Source organism: Haliotis asinina, chromosome 7, assembly GCF_037392515.1.
Source record: "Haliotis asinina isolate JCU_RB_2024 chromosome 7, JCU_Hal_asi_v2, whole genome shotgun sequence".
Classification (NCBI taxonomy): domain Eukaryota; kingdom Metazoa; phylum Mollusca; class Gastropoda; order Lepetellida; family Haliotidae; genus Haliotis; species Haliotis asinina.
The window spans coordinates 24,099,796-24,112,295 of NC_090286.1; the positions used below are offsets into that span (position 1 = coordinate 24,099,796).

Here is a 12,500-nt window from a genome sequence, read left to right on the forward strand (position 1 = left end):
GACCAGAACACCCGTACCTCCACTAGGGGAGAAGGTCTGATGCAATACCTTGAGTCTGGCGCCTTAGACCGCTCGGCCATCCTGACAACGATGTCAAAAGTGATATCTTTACGCTTTTGAAGTCACACATGTATTCCTTACCATTGAATTGATGCTGATACACCCAACAAGTCTGCATGCATTCTGGACAGTTTTAGAGTTGCTATTTTCATTCATCTGTGTTCTTGCCTCCTCAAAGCTTCCTATATTCAACACAACTGATGTAATGGATCGACTCTTCTTGTAACTCTCAATTATGACGAGGTTTGGACTTGCTTAGTAGTCTGCACACATCTGAGCGAATGCTAATGCGGATCATTCACGTTTTTCTCTTAGAAATCAGCCTGTTTGTGAGGATTCGACTCCTTACTAAAAGATTCCGTAATCACCCGGCATATGTCAACTAATCGAACTGGAGACTGGTGTTAGGAGACATGTGTGGCTCAGAGGTTGAAATGAGTTTACACATCTTTTCGGCAGATTGCTACCCACAACACACTGTCAGCAAGGAGGAAGTGTTTGAGCAGTCAAGCGAGGAAGACCCTATTGATTAGAAAGAGAGGCGTCTTTTCAAACGACCTGAAGTGTCAAGGCCCGTGATAGCTCAGTTGGTAGAGCGGAGGACTGTAGTGGCAAAGCTGTAATTGGCAATCCTTAGGTCGCTGGTTCGAATCCGGTTCGCGGGACAACTTTTTGCTATTAATAACCACATTTAAGAGGACCAATATCCTTTCAGTTTTGTTCATGCCACTCTTGACGCTTTAAGATATTTAAGATAGATGAAGCAGAATGCAATCAAAGCCTAAATAATGCACTAAAGGAAATAAATGGCTGCAATTTACCCCAAAGAGCCCCAAATGCTAGTCTGATTCCTGACTTCCGAAAACGGCTTGATTGGAGGGAGGAAAAAAGTGTGTCAGGAGTGGGATTTGAACCCACGCCCACATTCGTGGACCAGAACTCCCGTACCTCCACTAGGGGAGAAGGTCTGATGCAATACCTTGAGTCTGGCGCCTTAGACCGCTCGGCCATCCTGACAACGATGTCAAAAGTGATATCTTTACGCTTTTGAAGTCACACATGTATTCCTTACCATTGAATTGATGCTGATACACCCAACAAGTCTGCATGCATTCTGGACAGTTTTAGAGTTGCTATTTTCATTCATCTGTGTTCTTGCCTCCTCAAAGCTTCTTATATTCAACACAACTGATGTAATGGATCGACTCTTCTTGTAACTCTCAATTATGACGAGGTTTGGACTTGCTTAGTAGTCTGCACACATCTGAGCGAATGCTAATGCGGATCATTCAGGTTTTTCTCTTAGAAATCAGCCTGTTTGTGAGGATTCGACTCCTTACTAAAAGATTCCGTAATCACCCGGCATATGTCAACTAATCGAACTGGAGACTGGTGTTAGGAGACATGTGTGGCTCAGAGGTTGAAATGAGTTTACACATCTTTTCGGCAGATTGCTACCCACAACACACTGTCAGCAAGGAGGAAGTGTTTGAGCAGTCAAGCGAGGAAGGCCCTATTGATTAGAAAGAGAGGCGTCTTTTCAAACGACCTGAAGTGTCAAGGCCCGTGATAGCTCAGTTGGTAGAGCGGAGGACTGTAGTGGCAAAGCTGTAATTGGCAATCCTTAGGTCGCTGGTTCGAATCCGGCTCGCGGGACACCGTTTTGCTATTAATAACCACATTTAAGAGGACCAATATCCTTTCAGTTTTGTTCATGCCACTCTTGACGCTTTAAGATATTTAAGATAGATGAAGCAGAATGCAATCAAACACTAAATAATGCACTAAAGGAAATAAATGGCTGCAATTTACCCCAAAGAGCCCCAAATGCTAGTCTGATTCCTGACTTCCGAAAAGGGCTTGATTGGAGGGAGGGAAAAAGTGTGTCAGGAGTGGGATTTGAACCCACGCCCACATTCGTGGACCAGAACTCCCGTACCTCCACTAGGGGAGAAGGTCTGATGCAATACCTTGAGTCTGGCGCCTTAGACCGCTCGGCCATCCTGACAACGATGTCAAAAGTGATATCTTTACGCTTTTGAAGTCACACATGTATTCCTTACCATTGAATTGATGCTGATACACCCAACAAGTCTGCATGCATTCTGGACAGTTTTAGAGTTCCTATTTCCATTCATCTGTGTTCTTGCCTCCTCAAAGCTTCTTATATTCAACACAACTGATGTAATGGATCGACTCTTCTTGTAACTCTCAATTATGACGAGGTTTGGACTTGCTTAGTAGTCTGCACACATCTGAGCGAATGCTAATGCGGATCATTCAGGGTTTTCTCTTAGAAATTAGCCCGTTTGTGAGGATTCGACTCCTTACTAAAAGATTCCGTAATCACCCGGCATATGTCAACTAATCGAACTGGAGACTGGTGTTAGGAGACATGTGTGGCTCAGAGGTTGAAATGAGTTTACACATCTTTTCGGCAGATTGCTACCCAAAACACACTGTCAGCAAGGAGGAAGTGTTTGAGCAGTCAAGCGAGGAAGGCCCTATTGATTAGAAAGAGAGGCGTCTTTTCAAACGACCTGAAGTGTCAAGGCCCGTGATAGCTCAGTTGGTAGAGCGGAGGACTGTAGTGGCAAAGCTGTAATTGGCAATCCTTAGGTCGCTGGTTCGAATCCGGCTCGCGGGACAACTTTTTGCTATTAATAACCACATTTAAGAGGACCAATATCCTTTCAGTTTTGTTCATGCCACTCTTGACGCTTTAAGATATTTAAGATAGATGAAGCAGAATGCAATCAAAGCCTAAATAATGCACTAAAGGAAATAAATGGCTGCAATTTACCCCAAAGAGCCCCAAATGCTAGTCTGATTCCTGACTTCCGAAAACGGCTTGATTGGAGGGAGGAAAAAAGTGTGTCAGGAGTGGGATTTGAACCCACGCCCTCATTCGTGGACCAGAACACCCGTACCTCCACTAGGGGAGAAGGTCTGATGCAATACCTTGAGTCTGGCGCCTTAGACCGCTCGGCCATCCTGACAACGATGTCAAAAGTGATATCTTTACGCTTTTGAAGTCACACATGTATTCCTTACCATTGAATTGATGCTGATACACCCAACAAGACTGCATGCATTCTGGACAGTTTTAGAGTTGCTATTTTCATTCATCTGTGTTCTTGCCTCCTCAAAGCTTCTTATATTCAACACAACTGATGTAATGGATCGACTCTTCTTGTAACTCTCAATTATGACGAGGTTTGGACTTGCTTAGTAGTCTGCACTCATCTGAGCGAATGCTAATGCGGATCATTCAGGTTTTTCTCTTAGAAATCAGCCTGTTTGTGAGGATTCGACTCCTTACTAAAAGATTCCGTAATCACCCGGCATATGTCAACTAATCGAACTGGAGACTGGTGTTAGGAGACATGTGTGGCTCAGAGGTTGAAATGAGTTTACACATCTTTTCGGCAGATTGCTACCCACAACACACTGTCAGCAAGGAGGAAGTGTTTGAGCAGTCAAGCGAGGAAGGCCCTATTGATTAGAAAGAGAGGCGTCTTTTCAAACGACCTGAAGTGTCAAGGCCCGTGATAGCTCAGTTGGTAGAGCGGAGGACTGTAGTGGCAAAGCTGTAATTGGCAATCCTTAGGTCGCTGGTTCGAATCCGGCTCGCGGGACAACTTTTTGCTATTAATAACCACATTTAAGAGGACCAATATCCTTTCAGTTTTGTTCATGCCACTCTTGACGCTTTAAGATATTTAAGATAGATGAAGCAGAATGCAATCAAAGCCTAAATAATGCACTAAAGGAAATAAATGGCTGCAATTTACCCCAAAGAGCCCCAAATGCTAGTCTGATTCCTGACTTCCGAAAACGGCTTGATTGGAGGGAGGAAAAAAGTGTGTCAGGAGTGGGATTTGAACCAACGCCCACATTCGTGGACCAGAACTCCCGTACCTCCACTAGGGGAGAAGGTCTGATGCAATACCTTGAGTCTGGCGCCTTAGACCGCTCGGCCATCCTGACAACGATGTCAAAAGTGATATCTTTACGCTTTTGAAGTCACACATGTATTCCTTACCATTGAATTGATGCTGATACACCCAACAAGTCTGCATGCATTCTGGACAGTTTTAGAGTTGCTATTTTCATTCATCTGTGTTCTTGCCTCCTCAAAGCTTCTTATATTCAACACAACTGATGTAATGGATCGACTCTTCTTGTAACTCTCAATTATGACGAGGTTTGGACTTGCTTAGTAGTCTGCACACATCTGAGCGAATGCTAATGCGGATCATTCACGTTTTTCTCTTAGAAATCAGCCTGTTTGTGAGGATTCGACTCCTTACTAAAAGATTCCGTAATCACCCGGCATATGTCAACTAATCGAACTGGAGACTGGTGTTAGGAGACATGTGTGGCTCAGAGGTTGAAATGAGTTTACACATCTTTTCGGCAGATTGCTACCCACAACACACTGTCAGCAAGGAGGAAGTGTTTGAGCAGTCAAGCGAGGAAGGCCCTATTGATTAGAAAGAGAGGCGTCTTTTCAAACGACCTGAAGTGTCAAGGCCCGTGATAGCTCAGTTGGTAGAGCGGAGGACTGTAGTGGCAAAGCTGTAATTGGCAATCCTTAGGTCGCTGGTTCGAATCCGGCTCGCGGGACAACTTTTTGCTATTAATAACCACATTTAAGAGGACCAATATCCTTTCAGTTTTGTTCATGCCACTCTTGACGCTTTAAGATATTTAAGATAGATGAAGCAGAATGCAATCAAAGCCTAAATAATGCACTAAAGGAAATAAATGGCTGCAATTTACCCTAAAGAGCCCCAAATGCTAGTCTGATTCCTGACTTCCGAAAACGGCTTGATTGGAGGGAGGAAAAAAGTGTGTCAGGAGTGGGATTTGAACCCACGCCCACATTCGTGGACCAGAACACCCGTACCTCCACTAGGGGAGAAGGTCTGATGCAATACCTTGAGTCTGGCGCCTTAGACCGCTCGGCCATCCTGACAACGATGTCAAAAGTGATATCTTTACGCTTTTGAAGTCACACATGTATTCCTTACCATTGAATTGATGCTGATACACCCAACAAGTCTGCATGCATTCTGGACAGTTTTAGAGTTGCTATTTTCATTCATCTGTGTTCTTGCCTCCTCAAAGCTTCCTATATTCAACACAACTGATGTAATGGATCGACTCTTCTTGTAACTCTCAATTATGACGAGGTTTGGACTTGCTTAGTAGTCTGCACACATCTGAGCGAATGCTAATGCGGATCATTCACGTTTTTCTCTTAGAAATCAGCCTGTTTGTGAGGATTCGACTCCTTACTAAAAGATTCCGTAATCACCCGGCATATGTCAACTAATCGAACTGGAGACTGGTGTTAGGAGACATGTGTGGCTCAGAGGTTGAAATGAGTTTACACATCTTTTCGGCAGATTGCTACCCACAACACACTGTCAGCAAGGAGGAAGTGTTTGAGCAGTCAAGCGAGGAAGACCCTATTGATTAGAAAGAGAGGCGTCTTTTCAAACGACCTGAAGTGTCAAGGCCCGTGATAGCTCAGTTGGTAGAGCGGAGGACTGTAGTGGCAAAGCTGTAATTGGCAATCCTTAGGTCGCTGGTTCGAATCCGGTTCGCGGGACAACTTTTTGCTATTAATAACCACATTTAAGAGGACCAATATCCTTTCAGTTTTGTTCATGCCACTCTTGACGCTTTAAGATATTTAAGATAGATGAAGCAGAATGCAATCAAAGCCTAAATAATGCACTAAAGGAAATAAATGGCTGCAATTTACCCCAAAGAGCCCCAAATGCTAGTCTGATTCCTGACTTCCGAAAACGGCTTGATTGGAGGGAGGAAAAAAGTGTGTCAGGAGTGGGATTTGAACCCACGCCCACATTCGTGGACCAGAACTCCCGTACCTCCACTAGGGGAGAAGGTCTTGAAGTCACACATGTATTCCTTACCATTGAATTGATGCTGATACACCCAACAAATCTGCACGCATTCTGGACAGTTTTAGAGTTGCTATTTTCATTCATCTGTGTTCTTGCCTCCTCAAAGCTTCTTATATTCAACACAACTGATGTAATGGATCGACTCTTCTTGTAACTCTCAATTATGACGAGGTTTGGACTTGCTTAGTAGTCTGCACACATCTGAGCGAATGCTAATGCGGATCATTCACGTTTTTCTCTTAGAAATCAGCCTGTTTGTGAGGATTCGACTCCTTACTAAAAGATTCCGTAATCACCCGGCATATGTCAACTAATCGAACTGGAGACTGGTGTTAGGAGACATGTGTGGCTCAGAGGTTGAAATGAGTTTACACATCTTTTCGGCAGATTGCTACCCACAACACACTGTCAGCAAGGAGGAAGTGTTTGAGCAGTCAAGCGAGGAAGGCCCTATTGATTAGAAAGAGAGGCGTCTTTTCAAACGACCTGAAGTGTCAAGGCCCGTGATAGCTCAGTTGGTAGAGCGGAGGACTGTAGTGGCAAAGCTGTAATTGGCAATCCTTAGGTCGCTGGTTCGAATCCGGCTCGCGGGACACCGTTTTGCTATTAATAACCACATTTAAGAGGACCAATATCCTTTCAGTTTTGTTCATGCCACTCTTGACGCTTTAAGATATTTAAGATAGATGAAGCAGAATGCAATCAAAGCCTAAATAATGCACTAAAGGAAATAAATGGCTGCAATTTACCCCAAAGAGCCCCAAATGCTAGTCTGATTCCTGACTTCCGAAAACGGCTTGATTGGAGGGAGGAAAAAAGTGTGTCAGGAGTGGGATTTGAACCCACGCCCACATTCGTGGACCAGAACTCCCGTACCTCCACTAGGGGAGAAGGTCTGATGCAATACCTTGAGTCTGGCGCCTTAGACCGCTCGGCCATCCTGACAACGATGTCAAAAGTGATATCTTTACGCTTTTGAAGTCACACATGTATTCCTTACCATTGAATTGATGCTGATACACCCAACAAGTCTGCATGCATTCTGGACAGTTTTAGAGTTGCTATTTTCATTCATCTGTGTTCTTGCCTCCTCAAAGCTTCTTATATTCAACACAACTGATGTAATGGATCGACTCTTCTTGTAACTCTCAATTATGACGAGGTTTGGACTTGCTTAGTAGTCTGCACACATCTGAGCGAATGCTAATGCGGATCATTCAGGTTTTTCTCTTAGAAATCAGCCTGTTTGTGAGGATTCGACTCCTTACTAAAAGATTCCGTAATCACCCGGCATATGTCAACTAATCGAACTGGAGACTGGTGTTAGGAGACATGTGTGGCTCAGAGGTTGAAATGAGTTTACACATCTTTTCGGCAGATTGCTACCCACAACACACTGTCAGCAAGGAGGAAGTGTTTGAGCAGTCAAGCGAGGAAGGCCCTATTGATTAGAAAGAGAGGCGTCTTTTCAAACGACCTGAAGTGTCAAGGCCCGTGATAGCTCAGTTGGTAGAGCGGAGGACTGTAGTGGCAAAGCTGTAATTGGCAATCCTTAGGTCGCTGGTTCGAATCCGGCTCGCGGGACACCGTTTTGCTATTAATAACCACATTTAAGAGGACCAATATCCTTTCAGTTTTGTTCATGCCACTCTTGACGCTTTAAGATATTTAAGATAGATGAAGCAGAATGCAATCAAACACTAAATAATGCACTAAAGGAAATAAATGGCTGCAATTTACCCCAAAGAGCCCCAAATGCTAGTCTGATTCCTGACTTCCGAAAAGGGCTTGATTGGAGGGAGGGAAAAAGTGTGTCAGGAGTGGGATTTGAACCCACGCCCACATTCGTGGACCAGAACTCCCGTACCTCCACTAGGGGAGAAGGTCTGATGCAATACCTTGAGTCTGGCGCCTTAGACCGCTCGGCCATCCTGACAACGATGTCAAAAGTGATATCTTTACGCTTTTGAAGTCACACATGTATTCCTTACCATTGAATTGATGCTGATACACCCAACAAGTCTGCATGCATTCTGGACAGTTTTAGAGTTCCTATTTCCATTCATCTGTGTTCTTGCCTCCTCAAAGCTTCTTATATTCAACACAACTGATGTAATGGATCGACTCTTCTTGTAACTCTCAATTATGACGAGGTTTGGACTTGCTTAGTAGTCTGCACACATCTGAGCGAATGCTAATGCGGATCATTCAGGGTTTTCTCTTAGAAATTAGCCCGTTTGTGAGGATTCGACTCCTTACTAAAAGATTCCGTAATCACCCGGCATATGTCAACTAATCGAACTGGAGACTGGTGTTAGGAGACATGTGTGGCTCAGAGGTTGAAATGAGTTTACACATCTTTTCGGCAGATTGCTACCCAAAACACACTGTCAGCAAGGAGGAAGTGTTTGAGCAGTCAAGCGAGGAAGGCCCTATTGATTAGAAAGAGAGGCGTCTTTTCAAACGACCTGAAGTGTCAAGGCCCGTGATAGCTCAGTTGGTAGAGCGGAGGACTGTAGTGGCAAAGCTGTAATTGGCAATCCTTAGGTCGCTGGTTCGAATCCGGCTCGCGGGACAACTTTTTGCTATTAATAACCACATTTAAGAGGACCAATATCCTTTCAGTTTTGTTCATGCCACTCTTGACGCTTTAAGATATTTAAGATAGATGAAGCAGAATGCAATCAAAGCCTAAATAATGCACTAAAGGAAATAAATGGCTGCAATTTACCCCAAAGAGCCCCAAATGCTAGTCTGATTCCTGACTTCCGAAAACGGCTTGATTGGAGGGAGGAAAAAAGTGTGTCAGGAGTGGGATTTGAACCCACGCCCTCATTCGTGGACCAGAACACCCGTACCTCCACTAGGGGAGAAGGTCTGATGCAATACCTTGAGTCTGGCGCCTTAGACCGCTCGGCCATCCTGACAACGATGTCAAAAGTGATATCTTTACGCTTTTGAAGTCACACATGTATTCCTTACCATTGAATTGATGCTGATACACCCAACAAGACTGCATGCATTCTGGACAGTTTTAGAGTTGCTATTTTCATTCATCTGTGTTCTTGCCTCCTCAAAGCTTCTTATATTCAACACAACTGATGTAATGGATCGACTCTTCTTGTGACTCTCAATTATGACGAGGTTTGGACTTGCTTAGTATTCTGCACACATCTGAGCGAATGCTAATGCGGATCATTCACGTTTTTCTCTTAGAAATCAGCCTGTTTGTGAGGATTCGACTCCTTACTAAAAGATTCCGTAATCACCCGGCATATGTCAACTAATCGAACTGGAGACTGGTGTTAGGAGACATGTGTGGCTCAGAGGTTGAAATGAGTTTACACATCTTTTCGGCAGATTGCTACCCACAACACACTGTCAGCAAGGAGGAAGTGTTTGAGCAGTCAAGCGAGGAAGGCCCTATTGATTAGAAAGAGAGGCGTCTTTTCAAACGACCTGACGTGTCAAGGCCCGTGATAGCTCAGTTGGTAGAGCGGAGGACTGTAGTGGCAAAGCTGTAATTGGCAATCCTTAGGTCGCTGGTTCGAATCCGGCTCGCGGGACACCGTTTTGCTATTAATAACCACATTTAAGAGGACCAATATCCTTTCAGTTTTGTTCATGCCACTCTTGACGCTTTAAGATATTTAAGATAGATGAAGCAGAATGCAATCAAAGCCTAAATAATGTACTAAAGGAAATAAATGGCTGCAATTTACCCCAAAGAGCCCCAAATGCTAGTCTGATTCCTGACTTCCGAAAACGGCTTGATTGGAGGGAGGAAAAAAGTGTGTCAGGAGTGGGATTTGAACCCACGCCCACATTCGTGGACCAGAACTCCCGTACCTCCACTAGGGGAGAAGGTCTGATGCAATACCTTGAGTCTGGCGCCTTAGACCGCTCGGCCATCCTGACAACGATGTCAAAAGTGATATCTTTACGCTTTTGAAGTCACACATGTATTCCTTACCATTGAATTGATGCTGATACACCCAACAAGTCTGCATGCATTCTGGACAGTTTTAGAGTTGCTATTTTCACTCATCTGTGTTCTTGCCTCCTCAAAGCTTCTTATATTCAACACAACTGATGTAATGGATCGACTCTTCTTGTAACTCTCAATTATGACGAGGTTTGGACTTGCTTAGTAGTCTGCACACATCTGAGCGAATGCTAATGCGGATCATTCACGTTTTTCTCTTAGAAATCAGCCTGTTTGTGAGGATTAGACTCCTTACTAAAAGATTCCGTAATCACCCGGCATATGTCAACTAATCGAACTGGAGACTGGTGTTAGGAGACATGTGTGGCTCAGAGGTTGAAATGAGTTTACACATCTTTTCGGCAGATTGCTACCCACAACACACTGTCAGCAAGGAGGAAGTGTTTGAGCAGTCAAGCGAGGAAGGCCCTATTGATTAGAAAGAGAGGCGTCTTTTCAAACGACCTGAAGTGTCAAGGCCCGTGATAGCTCAGTTGGTAGAGCGGAGGACTGTAGTGGCAAAGCTGTAATTGGCAATCCTTAGGTCGCTGGTTCGAATCCGGCTCGCGGGACAACTTTTTGCTATTAATAACCACATTTAAGAGGACCAATATCCTTTCAGTTTTGTTCATGCCACTCTTGACGCTTTAAGATATTTAAGATAGATGAAGCAGAATGCAATCAAAGCCTAAATAATGTACTAAAGGAAATAAATGGCTGCAATTTACCCCAAAGAGCCCCAAATGCTAGTCTGATTCCTGACTTCCGAAAACGGCTTGATTGGAGGGAGGAAAAAAGTGTGTCAGGAGTGGGATTTGAACCCACGCCCACATTCGTGGACCAGAACTCCCGTACCTCCACTAGGGGAGAAGGTCTGATGCAATACCTTGAGTCTGGCGCCTTAGACCGCTCGGCCATCCTGACAACGATGTCAAAAGTGATATCTTTACGCTTTTGAAGTCACACATGTATTCCTTACCATTGAATTGATGCTGATACACCCAACAAGTCTGCATGCATTCTGGACAGTTTTAGAGTTGCTATTTTCATTCATCTGTGTTCTTGCCTCCTCAAAGCTTCTTATATTCAACACAACTGATGTAATGGATCGACTCTTCTTGTAACTCTCAATTATGACGAGGTTTGGACTTGCTTAGTAGTCTGCACACATCTGAGCGAATGCTAATGCGGATCATTCACGTTTTTCTCTTAGAAATCAGCCTGTTTGTGAGGATTCGACTCCTTACTAAAAGATTCCGTAATCACCCGGCATATGTCAACTAATCGAACTGGAGACTGGTGTTAGGAGACATGTGTGGCTCAGAGGTTGAAATGAGTTTACACATCTTTTCGGCAGATTGCTACCCACAACACACTGTCAGCAAGGAGGAAGTGTTTGAGCAGTCAAGCGAGGAAGACCCTATTGATTAGAAAGAGAGGCGTCTTTTCAAACGACCTGAAGTGTCAAGGCCCGTGATAGCTCAGTTGGTAGAGGGGAGGACTGTAGTGGCAAAGCTGTAATTGGCAATCCTTAGGTCGCTGGTTCGAATCCGGCTCGCGGGACAACTTTTTGCTATTAATAACCACATTTAAGAGGACCAATATCCTTTCAGTTTTGTTCATGCCACTCTTGACGCTTTAAGATATTTAAGATAGATGAAGCAGAATGCAATCAAAGCCTAAATAATGTACTAAAGGAAATAAAAGGCTGCAATTTACCCTAAAGACCCCCAAATGCTAGTCTGATTCCTGACTTCCGAAAACGGCTTGATTGGAGGGAGGAAAAAAGTGTGTCAGGAGTGGGATTTGAACCCACGCCCACATTCGTGGACCAGAACACCCGTACCTCCACTAGGGGAGAAGGTCTGATGCAATACCTTGAGTCTGGCGCCTTAGACCGCTCGGCCATCCTGACAACGATGTCAAAAGTGATATCTTTACGCTTTTGAAGTCACACATGTATTCCTTACCATTGAATTGATGCTGATACACCCAACAAGTCTGCATGCATTCTGGACAGTTTTAGAGTTGCTATTTTCATTCATCTGTGTTCTTGCCTCCTCAAAGCTTCTTATATTCAACACAACTGATGTAATGGATCGACTCTTCTTGTAGCTCTCAATTATGACGAGGTTTGGACTTGCTTAGTAGTCTGCACACATCTGAGCGAATGCTAATGCGGATCATTCACGCTTTTCTCTTAGAAATCAGCCTGTTTGTGAGGATTCGACTCCTTACTAAAAGATTCCGTAATCACCCGGCATATGTCAACTAATCGAACTGGAGACTGGTGTTAGGAGACATGTGTGGCTCAGAGGTTGAAATGAGTTTACACATCTTTTCGGCAGATTGCTACCCACAACACACTGTCAGCAAGGAGGAAGTGTTTGAGCAGTCAAGCGAGGAAGGCCCTATTGATTAGGAAGAGAGGCGTCTTTTCAAACGACCTGAAGTGTCAAGGCCCGTGATAGCTCAGTTGGTAGAGCGGAGGACTGTAGTGGCAAAGCTGTAATTGG

General features: G+C 44.2%; 25 non-coding genes across 25 annotated transcripts in view; 13 read left to right on the forward strand and 12 right to left on the reverse strand.

The window, feature by feature from the left end:
* Positions 1 to 86, reverse strand: part of Trnal-caa (transfer RNA leucine (anticodon CAA)) — a 124-nt gene extending 38 nt beyond the window's left edge. Inside the window, exons 1-2 of the tRNA in view lie at positions 49 to 86; positions 1 to 8 (exon numbers count right to left, since the gene is read on the reverse strand). The exon at positions 1 to 8 is cut by the window's left edge and continues 38 nt beyond it. This is a non-coding gene — a tRNA (tRNA-Leu). The remainder of the gene's footprint in view (positions 9 to 48) is intronic.
* A 546-nt stretch (positions 87 to 632) lies between these two features.
* On the forward strand, positions 633 to 725 carry Trnay-gua (transfer RNA tyrosine (anticodon GUA)). The gene is made up of 2 exons: positions 633 to 669; positions 690 to 725. It is a non-coding gene; the product is annotated as a tRNA-Tyr (tRNA).
* A 228-nt stretch (positions 726 to 953) lies between these two features.
* Positions 954 to 1,077, reverse strand: Trnal-caa (transfer RNA leucine (anticodon CAA)). Its single transcript has 2 exons — positions 1,040 to 1,077; positions 954 to 999 (listed from the first exon to the last, which is right to left on the reverse strand). It is a non-coding gene; the product is annotated as a tRNA-Leu (tRNA).
* Positions 1,078 to 1,623: 546 nt separating this feature from the next.
* Trnay-gua (transfer RNA tyrosine (anticodon GUA)) lies at positions 1,624 to 1,716 on the forward strand. The gene is made up of 2 exons: positions 1,624 to 1,660; positions 1,681 to 1,716. It is a non-coding gene; the product is annotated as a tRNA-Tyr (tRNA).
* A 228-nt stretch (positions 1,717 to 1,944) lies between these two features.
* Trnal-caa (transfer RNA leucine (anticodon CAA)) lies at positions 1,945 to 2,068 on the reverse strand. Its single transcript has 2 exons — positions 2,031 to 2,068; positions 1,945 to 1,990 (listed from the first exon to the last, which is right to left on the reverse strand). It is a non-coding gene; the product is annotated as a tRNA-Leu (tRNA).
* Positions 2,069 to 2,614: 546 nt separating this feature from the next.
* On the forward strand, positions 2,615 to 2,707 carry Trnay-gua (transfer RNA tyrosine (anticodon GUA)). Its single transcript has 2 exons — positions 2,615 to 2,651; positions 2,672 to 2,707. It is a non-coding gene; the product is annotated as a tRNA-Tyr (tRNA).
* Positions 2,708 to 2,935: 228 nt separating this feature from the next.
* On the reverse strand, positions 2,936 to 3,059 carry Trnal-caa (transfer RNA leucine (anticodon CAA)). The gene is made up of 2 exons: positions 3,022 to 3,059; positions 2,936 to 2,981 (listed from the first exon to the last, which is right to left on the reverse strand). It is a non-coding gene; the product is annotated as a tRNA-Leu (tRNA).
* Positions 3,060 to 3,605: 546 nt separating this feature from the next.
* On the forward strand, positions 3,606 to 3,698 carry Trnay-gua (transfer RNA tyrosine (anticodon GUA)). The gene is made up of 2 exons: positions 3,606 to 3,642; positions 3,663 to 3,698. It is a non-coding gene; the product is annotated as a tRNA-Tyr (tRNA).
* Positions 3,699 to 3,926: 228 nt separating this feature from the next.
* Positions 3,927 to 4,050, reverse strand: Trnal-caa (transfer RNA leucine (anticodon CAA)). Its single transcript has 2 exons — positions 4,013 to 4,050; positions 3,927 to 3,972 (listed from the first exon to the last, which is right to left on the reverse strand). It is a non-coding gene; the product is annotated as a tRNA-Leu (tRNA).
* Positions 4,051 to 4,596: 546 nt separating this feature from the next.
* Trnay-gua (transfer RNA tyrosine (anticodon GUA)) lies at positions 4,597 to 4,689 on the forward strand. The gene is made up of 2 exons: positions 4,597 to 4,633; positions 4,654 to 4,689. It is a non-coding gene; the product is annotated as a tRNA-Tyr (tRNA).
* A 228-nt stretch (positions 4,690 to 4,917) lies between these two features.
* On the reverse strand, positions 4,918 to 5,041 carry Trnal-caa (transfer RNA leucine (anticodon CAA)). The gene is made up of 2 exons: positions 5,004 to 5,041; positions 4,918 to 4,963 (listed from the first exon to the last, which is right to left on the reverse strand). It is a non-coding gene; the product is annotated as a tRNA-Leu (tRNA).
* Positions 5,042 to 5,587: 546 nt separating this feature from the next.
* Positions 5,588 to 5,680, forward strand: Trnay-gua (transfer RNA tyrosine (anticodon GUA)). The gene is made up of 2 exons: positions 5,588 to 5,624; positions 5,645 to 5,680. It is a non-coding gene; the product is annotated as a tRNA-Tyr (tRNA).
* An 819-nt stretch (positions 5,681 to 6,499) lies between these two features.
* On the forward strand, positions 6,500 to 6,592 carry Trnay-gua (transfer RNA tyrosine (anticodon GUA)). The gene is made up of 2 exons: positions 6,500 to 6,536; positions 6,557 to 6,592. It is a non-coding gene; the product is annotated as a tRNA-Tyr (tRNA).
* Positions 6,593 to 6,820: 228 nt separating this feature from the next.
* Trnal-caa (transfer RNA leucine (anticodon CAA)) lies at positions 6,821 to 6,944 on the reverse strand. The gene is made up of 2 exons: positions 6,907 to 6,944; positions 6,821 to 6,866 (listed from the first exon to the last, which is right to left on the reverse strand). It is a non-coding gene; the product is annotated as a tRNA-Leu (tRNA).
* A 546-nt stretch (positions 6,945 to 7,490) lies between these two features.
* On the forward strand, positions 7,491 to 7,583 carry Trnay-gua (transfer RNA tyrosine (anticodon GUA)). Its single transcript has 2 exons — positions 7,491 to 7,527; positions 7,548 to 7,583. It is a non-coding gene; the product is annotated as a tRNA-Tyr (tRNA).
* Positions 7,584 to 7,811: 228 nt separating this feature from the next.
* Trnal-caa (transfer RNA leucine (anticodon CAA)) lies at positions 7,812 to 7,935 on the reverse strand. The gene is made up of 2 exons: positions 7,898 to 7,935; positions 7,812 to 7,857 (listed from the first exon to the last, which is right to left on the reverse strand). It is a non-coding gene; the product is annotated as a tRNA-Leu (tRNA).
* A 546-nt stretch (positions 7,936 to 8,481) lies between these two features.
* Trnay-gua (transfer RNA tyrosine (anticodon GUA)) lies at positions 8,482 to 8,574 on the forward strand. The gene is made up of 2 exons: positions 8,482 to 8,518; positions 8,539 to 8,574. It is a non-coding gene; the product is annotated as a tRNA-Tyr (tRNA).
* Positions 8,575 to 8,802: 228 nt separating this feature from the next.
* On the reverse strand, positions 8,803 to 8,926 carry Trnal-caa (transfer RNA leucine (anticodon CAA)). The gene is made up of 2 exons: positions 8,889 to 8,926; positions 8,803 to 8,848 (listed from the first exon to the last, which is right to left on the reverse strand). It is a non-coding gene; the product is annotated as a tRNA-Leu (tRNA).
* Positions 8,927 to 9,472: 546 nt separating this feature from the next.
* Positions 9,473 to 9,565, forward strand: Trnay-gua (transfer RNA tyrosine (anticodon GUA)). The gene is made up of 2 exons: positions 9,473 to 9,509; positions 9,530 to 9,565. It is a non-coding gene; the product is annotated as a tRNA-Tyr (tRNA).
* Positions 9,566 to 9,793: 228 nt separating this feature from the next.
* Trnal-caa (transfer RNA leucine (anticodon CAA)) lies at positions 9,794 to 9,917 on the reverse strand. Its single transcript has 2 exons — positions 9,880 to 9,917; positions 9,794 to 9,839 (listed from the first exon to the last, which is right to left on the reverse strand). It is a non-coding gene; the product is annotated as a tRNA-Leu (tRNA).
* Positions 9,918 to 10,463: 546 nt separating this feature from the next.
* Positions 10,464 to 10,556, forward strand: Trnay-gua (transfer RNA tyrosine (anticodon GUA)). Its single transcript has 2 exons — positions 10,464 to 10,500; positions 10,521 to 10,556. It is a non-coding gene; the product is annotated as a tRNA-Tyr (tRNA).
* A 228-nt stretch (positions 10,557 to 10,784) lies between these two features.
* On the reverse strand, positions 10,785 to 10,908 carry Trnal-caa (transfer RNA leucine (anticodon CAA)). The gene is made up of 2 exons: positions 10,871 to 10,908; positions 10,785 to 10,830 (listed from the first exon to the last, which is right to left on the reverse strand). It is a non-coding gene; the product is annotated as a tRNA-Leu (tRNA).
* A 546-nt stretch (positions 10,909 to 11,454) lies between these two features.
* Trnay-gua (transfer RNA tyrosine (anticodon GUA)) lies at positions 11,455 to 11,547 on the forward strand. The gene is made up of 2 exons: positions 11,455 to 11,491; positions 11,512 to 11,547. It is a non-coding gene; the product is annotated as a tRNA-Tyr (tRNA).
* A 228-nt stretch (positions 11,548 to 11,775) lies between these two features.
* Trnal-caa (transfer RNA leucine (anticodon CAA)) lies at positions 11,776 to 11,899 on the reverse strand. Its single transcript has 2 exons — positions 11,862 to 11,899; positions 11,776 to 11,821 (listed from the first exon to the last, which is right to left on the reverse strand). It is a non-coding gene; the product is annotated as a tRNA-Leu (tRNA).
* A 546-nt stretch (positions 11,900 to 12,445) lies between these two features.
* Positions 12,446 to 12,500, forward strand: part of Trnay-gua (transfer RNA tyrosine (anticodon GUA)) — a 93-nt gene continuing 38 nt past the window's right edge. Inside the window, exon 1 of the tRNA in view lies at positions 12,446 to 12,482. This is a non-coding gene — a tRNA (tRNA-Tyr). The remainder of the gene's footprint in view (positions 12,483 to 12,500) is intronic.